Here is an 8,579-nt window from a genome sequence, read left to right on the forward strand (position 1 = left end):
TGTTGTCACCACAGCTCGTATAATTTGCACTGAGTGCCATATAAAATGTCCCGAAAGACCACATATATGTCCCGAAGAACCTCATAGAATTGTCCCGAAGGACCAAATATATGTCCCCAAGGACCACGTAGAACCCTCGACTCTTGGCATGCTAACTATACCCCTAGCTCTCATATTACATAACATGGGCAATATCATTTATATTTGTCACACAAATCATCGCATAACTTATATCATTTCATATGTAGTCACATAGGTCATGTTTCATAGCATATATCACATGTGAATATAATCACTTATATCAAATCATATAGCTTATGTCACATTCTCATATGGTCACATAGATCATATCACATAATTGATATATTGTTCTCACATCTTCATATAAATCATATAACATATAACTCCTCATCACATAGCTTATACCGTAGTTTCATATATGCACATAATTCAGTTTTACATATCTTATATCACATGTTCACATACTGACATAGATTATATCACATCACTTACATACTAATTTCATATATTCATTTAGTTCAGTTTTACATAGTTTATGTCTTATTATCATATATCCATACAGATCATGGTCACATAGGATAACATATAACACATAAACATATGATTGTATTCATGGACTCATGAAATGGAAACATTGGAAATAGACTCATCGCAAGTCTCATTTCCATAAAACATCATATACGTATTAATATGCACTCACATTGGTCTCACTAATCAAAGAAACACTTATAACTCTTATCTCGCTGACTCCGGAAATTGACTTCGTTCAATGTCTACACAAGAATAATTGAATATAAGTATCGAAGGTCAAATCGATTATAATCAATCAATATAACTTAAACTGAAAGAAACTCTTAATTTCGCATTTCAGGCTCAATAGCATCGGTACTCCTAATACAATACTGATACTACTCTTCTATGGTATTGATACCCCCCTTCGGTATCGATACCATTTTGACATTCTGGAATTTTAACTTGATAATGGTATCGATACTTGACCCTTGGTATCGATACCCCTAGTATCGATACTACATCCTTCGGTATCGATACTTCTTGAAGATTTAATCCACTTTTACCTTATGGTATCGATACTGTTCATCCAGTATCGATACCCAGACCAAAATTTTCACATATTTTTCCTTTAAGTATCGGTACTGCTCATCCAGTACCGATACCCCTTGCCCAGAATACACTCCGTAAACCCAAAATTTTACCAAAACTTACATAAACTCCATACCTTGAACTTCTATTATTACTTCAAACTCAACTATACTCACTCAAACCATATTATATCACTTTAACACATCTAAACATTCAATACCTTATTCGAACACTTGAAACTAAAAATCTGACCAATTATTCAACTTTGTTTTTCATCATCTTTAACCTCTTTAATCTCTTATTCTAACTGAGGACAAGTCAAATATGACTTCTAAATTCATTTCTTACCTTTTTTTTCCATCAATTCAGTTAAAAACTCTTTATACAAAATCTCCCATATCTTGTAACTCTATTAATTTCTACTTCTCTTAAAGTTTCCTTAAGCTTTCTTAACACCCCAGGAGTCGAAATAAACTAAAAAATTCAACAAATAAAATTTTTAAAGATCCCTTACCTTAGCTATGGAGTCACGGTGGAGAGGAAGAAGAAAGCTGAAGAATGCTTTAGATATTCTTTTACTATTTCTTTCCTTATTCCACGTGTATATATAATACACCATAAATGAATTTTAAATTCATTTCCTTCCTAAATGACTATTATGCCCTTTCAATTTCCAAACTTTGCTACTAAATCCAACACCAAGATACTCCAATTAAGTCCCTGAAATTTTCAATTTTCCAAAATTGATCACAAAGTTTCAAAAACTTATATTTTAGTCACTAGCTCGATTTTTGGGATGTTACAATACCTTTATAAAATAAAAATATATTTTATTGCTTTAAATAATTAATTTAATATTACATAAATAAATCATAGAAAAATAATTATATTCTACAAAAATATATTATTTTTATTATTTTATTAAGAAAACATCTTAAATAATGTAACAACCAATTTTCGTCCAACTTATTATTATTATTAAAATTTATTTACATTTTGGTAGCCCAAACAAAATCAAACCAAACCGTAGTCCAAAACTTAACCTAAACCCTAACCCCAACCCTCATCATCCACTCGTGTCGCCGCCACCAAAGATATTGCAGTCGTTGCCAGATCCCGCGTTGTGATGCATGCATCGGTCTCATCAGCCACTATCATTGTCAAAGCCCACCCTCGATTAGAATGAAAATCAGAAATAAAACAAAAAAATAATGGCTTCCTATTTATTGAGATACGACCGGTCAGAGCAAGTGGACGGTGGATGTGACCGATACCATCTCCAATAAAACTTCACTTGTTATAAAACCTGAAAAAAATACGAGTAAAAAAGGATAGAAGAGGAGTTCGAACAAAAAAACGAAGAGAAAGGATAACCATTTTCGAAAAAGAAGAAGAATTTAAACACTCACCCTCTCGAAACATTGTCACCGGAAAGAGGAAAGGTCGTTGGAGACCATGTTACCCGAAGGTAAACCTTTAGATCTAGGTGTTTTGGTGGGTTTTCGAGAGTTGATAGTTTGGTTTTTGAGTTTAGGGGAGAAAGGGGGTTGTTTAGGGCTTCTTAACTCGAACGTCGGCCAACGTAGACGGTCGATGAAGGTGGCAACACTCGGTGGCTGGAGAGATGCTTTATCTCTCGGGTGAAAAAAAAAGGGAGAACTGGGAGAAAATAGAGAGAAGCGGTGGGTGGTGAAATAAAATGGGGCTAGGGTTTTAAAACAATTGTTGCAATAGGGTATATATATGAAACCCAAAATGATGTAGTTTTGAGGAATTAGGGTTCTTGAATTCAACAAATTGGTTAATCGAAGATTTAACCATTCCTATTTTGTAAACTTTTATTTCAGTCACTAAATAAAAACATTTAGTTTTATGATTTGATCTTTAAATTTTGTTGCTTTACATTTTAGTCCCTAGGCGTTTAATTATTTTGATTTGGGTAAATTGTTAATCATGACCATTAATTTACAAATTCTTGCATGTTAGTCCTTCATTCATTAAATGTGAAAATTATATGATTATTGCTTTTGAGTGCTAAAGTTTTATCGTATGTTCATTTTAGGCACTTAGGAAATAATATGGATACTCATTGAGTCTCTAAATTTTTTATTTATTTGGATTAGGTCTTGAATTCATTTTACGCTGTAAATGTGTATGTTCTAACACAAAAATTTCAAGTTTTTATTTTATTTTATTACAATTTATGTATACGTTTGCACATATATAAAAATATATTTTTCAAATTATGTGTTAAGTTTATATTTATCTAATTTAGTAATATATATATATTTTTTAAATATGCATATATATTTTTTGAAATATTTTTTATATATTTAAATATCTACATAATATTTTTACAAGACGAACTATTTAATATTTTGGAAAGTTATACATCACATAATTGTTCGACTAATCTACGGAAGACCCCCAAACACCTAGAGTACTCTTATGAGGGTTATTTGAATAAAATATTCTAATATTATTATTTGTGTTGGCTTTATCAATCAACCGAAGTAGCCAAGAGAGGGTGAATTGACCTTTAGAAACTTTGTGATGGAAGCTATAAAAAAAATAAGCTTTTGCACAAGGAATTTAGAGTGGTTCGGCTTTCTAAACCAAAGTCTACATCCACTACCTTAGCATCCACACTAGGGATTTCTCAAATCTACTAGATTTTCAAACCTTTAAGAACAAGGTGTAACCTGACAAACACTTCAAGGTTTGTACCCTAAAACCTTGAATACACACTCTCCTAAGAGTAATTACAAATTTAGCAAACAAAAAAACCTCAAAAAGGCAAATATGTTTGCACAAATTAGGCACTCACCAAAAATCACAGTTGAGCAAAATGCTCACCTACACATTTGGTATCGATACCAGGGTGTTGGTATCGAGACCGAGCATCCTAACGATCAAATTTATAGTTGTTGAACCCTTGGTATAGATATTATTTGAATGAGTATCGATACTCAGCCACCGGTCTCGATACTGGGATAATGGTCTCGAGACTGAGAAACCTTCTAGGCTTTTGGTATCGAGACTAGAACCCTGGTATGAGACTAGGAGGGGTTTTGGCTAAAATAAAGTGTTTTGGCTAAAATAAAGTGTTTTGAGCTTTAAAGCAAGACTTGCAATTTGTGAAATTACTCAAGAACATTTATGATTATTTTTCACACTTAAAAAACACTTTAAAATTGTTTATGACAAATTCTTTATAAAATTGTGAAATGCAAATTTTAACAACTTAAAACATTTAAAAATTCACGTTATATCAAAATCAAAAGTCAGTTCAACAATTTGATCATTATTAAGTTAATTAAATATATATATTATTCATTTTAAATAATTTTTGTATTACCTATTATATTTTAATAAATTTTTAATTAGATATATTATTTTAATATAATTATTTTAATAAAAATAAATGTTCATTTTTATTTATTTTATATATATATATCTATTTATTATTGTTTAATTATTTTATTTTATTTGCTTATCTCTTTTTAGTTTTTATTTATTTACCATGATTGGTATTTCACCCATTTTTATATATGTCATTTTATTATTGTTGTATTTGTAAATCATGCATTTGCTTTCTCCCTTTCTAAAAAAATCAAAGGCAATGTTGTCGTGCTTCGTGAGTTAACGAAATTACGTCCAATATAACTGGATTTCCATTTATGTTAATTCACGTAGTATTAGCAGACTGAGCTAAACTTAAAATCAAAGAACATTGTATATATTTCTCATGTGTTTGCAGTAAGTGAGTATACAGCTTTATATAAGCTTAGCAGTAGTTCTAGAAGTTTTATAACTGCTTTGTAACTACTCTAACAGATTACTAACAGCTCTAACAGCTCCTAACTTAGCTGATTTCAATTGCTTAGTTCTAATATTCCCTCTACTTTCTCCTCCTCCTTCAGCACGGTAATACACACATCTTGGTCCTGAACATTTTAAATGCAGCTTTGGTTAAGGGTTTGGTGAGACCGTCTGCCACCTGAAAGTTTGCTGGAACATAACTAACACGCAATGCTTTGGCTGCCACCTTCTCTCTAATGAAGTGAACATCCATGTCTACGTGCTTGGAATGAGCATGATAAACCGGGTTTGTGCTCATTGCAATGACACTCGTATTGTCGCACCAGATCACTGGTTCTTCACGCTGCTTCACACCCAAGTTGTCTAGCAACGCACTGACCCAGGTCACTTCTGCAGCTGTATCAGCTACGCTACGGTATTCCGCTTCCATGGTCGACCTCGAAACCGTCTTTTGTTTCTTCGAACTCCACACAACAGGACACTTCCCAAGAAACACAACATGACCTGAAACTAACTTTCGATTATTTGCATTGCTACCCCAGTCAGCATCTGCAAAGGCAATGACCTTCTCCCCAGTTTCACTAGCCACAAATGTGAGTCCATACTCTAGAGTACCAACCAAGTACCTGAGTATACGCCTTACTGCTGCCATATGAGCCTCACACGGAGCATGCATGTATTGAGCAACTTTGTTTACACTAAACGCTATATCATGACGGGTGTGACATACATACAACAGTGCACCAACCAGGCTTCTATACTCACGAACATCAGTGAGTACTTGCCCTACTTCATAAAACAGCCTCGACGATCCAACCATTGGAGTAGCCGTAGAATTAGCATTCAACATGTTTCATCTCTCCAGTATCTCAAGAATATACTTCTTTTGTGAGAGTACTAGTTTTCCATTGCTCTTTGTAACCTTAATTCCAAGGAATAAGTTCAACTCACCTAAGTCCTTAAGGGAGAAGTCTCATTGCATGAGTTAGATCACCCTCTCTACATCCTCCTTAGACTCACCAGTGATGATTATATCATCCACATAGACCAAAACAAATATGTAGAAGTTGTTCACACACTTCACAAAGAGTGACACATCTGCTACTGACTCGACAAATCCCATATGCTGAAGACTAGCCATGAGTTTATCATGCCAATTTCTGGAAGCCTGTCGAAGGCCATACAAAGCTTTGTGTAACTTTCAAACGAGGGGCGACCCATCAACATCTACTTCTTCAAAACCTGGGGACTGATGCATAAACAATTCTTCAGACAGCTCCCCATTTAGAAACACATTTTTTACATCAACTTGACGCAGAGGCCAGTTCTTAGTGACATCAAGGGAGAGCACTATATTTAGTGTAGAAAACTTCACAACTGGACTGAAAGTGTCTTTAAAATCGTATCCAGGAACTTGGGAATACCCCTTGGCAACCAACCTTGCTTTATGCCTTTAAACCGATTGGCTTCTTTTTTATCATAAAGAGCCACTTGCAACCAACAATGTCATGCCCTTTTGGAAAAAAACAAGAGACCATGTCTTGTTCTTATATAATGCATCAAGTTCGGCATGAATGACTGCTTTCCAGCTAAAAGACTGGAGTGCTGCACGAATAGTTGTTGGGACTGAATCATCGAAAAAACTGGTATACACCTTTAGCTTGAAGATGCCACACTTGTTGCGTTTGATCATTGGGTTCCTCTTTGCAACATGTTCACCATCTGCTTGCTGATCTTGAACATGCACTGATGTAGAATGCTCATCATCTGTATTCGGCTCTTGAACAGGTACTGGTGCAACAACGTTATTAGAGTCACCACGAGCAGGACTATGGGGCTGACTGTGGAGCTGAGCAGTTGAGTCAATATTGTTATTACCCGAGCTAGACCTTACTATCCCTGAAACTTCCTCATGCTTAGCTGCTGAGTCAGCTTCAACTGAGGATAGTCTGTCACTATTAAACCTTTGACCACTGAATTTTCCTACATTAGTTACCACTTCAAGAGACCGAGGTTGCTGACCATTATTGCAGACCGAGGACCTAGAACACATGGTGCCTGCAAAAGGAAAATTTAACTCATTAAATATCACATGACATGATACATATATCCGACCATCGAGTGCGAGACACTGAAATCCTTTATGGTTGGGGCTATAAACAAGAAAAACACACTTGTGTTTAAGGAATGGCCGTATGTGGGGGAAACACTGGCCGCCAAACACCTTCAATGCCCCATAATCTGGTTTCTTGCCAAACATATTTTCAAAAGGAGACACCCCTTGCAATACTTTTGTAGGCAGCCTGTTAATCAAATGTACTGTCGTAGTAACTGCATAGGACCAGAATCGTATTGACATGGACGCTTGAGCAAGAAGCAAAAGTGCAAGCTCAATAATATGTCGATGCTTGCGTTCGACCACACTATTTTGTTCTGATGTGTGTGGGCATGTTACTCTATGCATGATGCCTTCTTTGAGCAAGCAGTTCGATAGGCGTCTGTATTCTCCTCCCCAGTCGCTTTGAACCGCCTTGATAGGTAAGCCAAATTGATTTTTGACTAGTTGCTGGAACAGTCCAAAAGCAGTGATGGCTTGTGCCTTGTCCTTTAACAAATACAGCCAAGAGTGCCTAGTATAGGCATCAACAAAGTTAACATAATATTTGAGGCCATTCGAAGTAACAGGTGCTGGTCCCCATAGGTCTGTAAATACAAGTTGAAAAGGTGTATCGTACGCTATTTTTGAATCATGAAAAGACAACTTATGACTCTTTCCCATGTGGCAAGAAACACACACTTTATTCATTCCATTTGAAATGTTTACATTCAAGTCTTTACAAATCTTAACTTGACTATCATGTGAGGGGTGTCTCAATCGCCTGTGCCAAAGCTCATAGGAATTATGGGATGCAGCCGTGTCACTTAATTCAACAGCAACAAGGGATGTTACTTGAGGATTAACTACAAACGAATACAAGCCATCTTTTTTTTCCCACGAAGCAAAATAACACAGGATTCTTCATCACAAACACAACACTCTCATGCATGAAACTCAAAGAATGCATTATTATCCCTAGCAAGCTTTGAAACAGACAAGAGATTCTTTGTTATCTTGGGCACATAAAGCAGATCATTTAGTAATAAGGCACGAGAAGATGAACAAAGAGTAGAGCTATCAACTGCCTCAAAATCCAATGGTACTCCATCTCCGACTATCAACTTACCTAGGCTGTTTTAGTCATCTTTATGACTAAGAACTACTCCATCAGGTGTGACATGGTGTGTGGCACCCGAGTCTATCACACATCGCTCACAGGCTATTGTTGAGACAAGGGCTTGGGGGTGTGAGTCAGCATGTGGTCCATGGTTTCGAGTGTGACAACACTCATACTTAGTGGACTTTGTTTCGCACATGGAATAATAGGCATTTCCAGTTTGTTCCTTGGAGTAAGCCTTACTGCCAGCTGTGACCCCAGGAAAATCTTGGTCAAATCGGTGCCAATAATTGTCTACAAGATGGCCATTTTTCTCGTAGAGTTGACATTGCATGTGTCGACCACGGCCTCTACCTCTTCCGCCAGTTCGTCCACAAGAACTTACCGACTGCCGGGATGATTTCTAATCATAGTAATGGC

This window comes from Hibiscus syriacus, unplaced genomic scaffold (genome assembly GCF_006381635.1).
Source record: "Hibiscus syriacus cultivar Baekdansim isolate YM2019G1 unplaced genomic scaffold, ASM638163v2 tig00117012_pilon, whole genome shotgun sequence".
Classification (NCBI taxonomy): Eukaryota; Viridiplantae; Streptophyta; class Magnoliopsida; order Malvales; family Malvaceae; genus Hibiscus; species Hibiscus syriacus.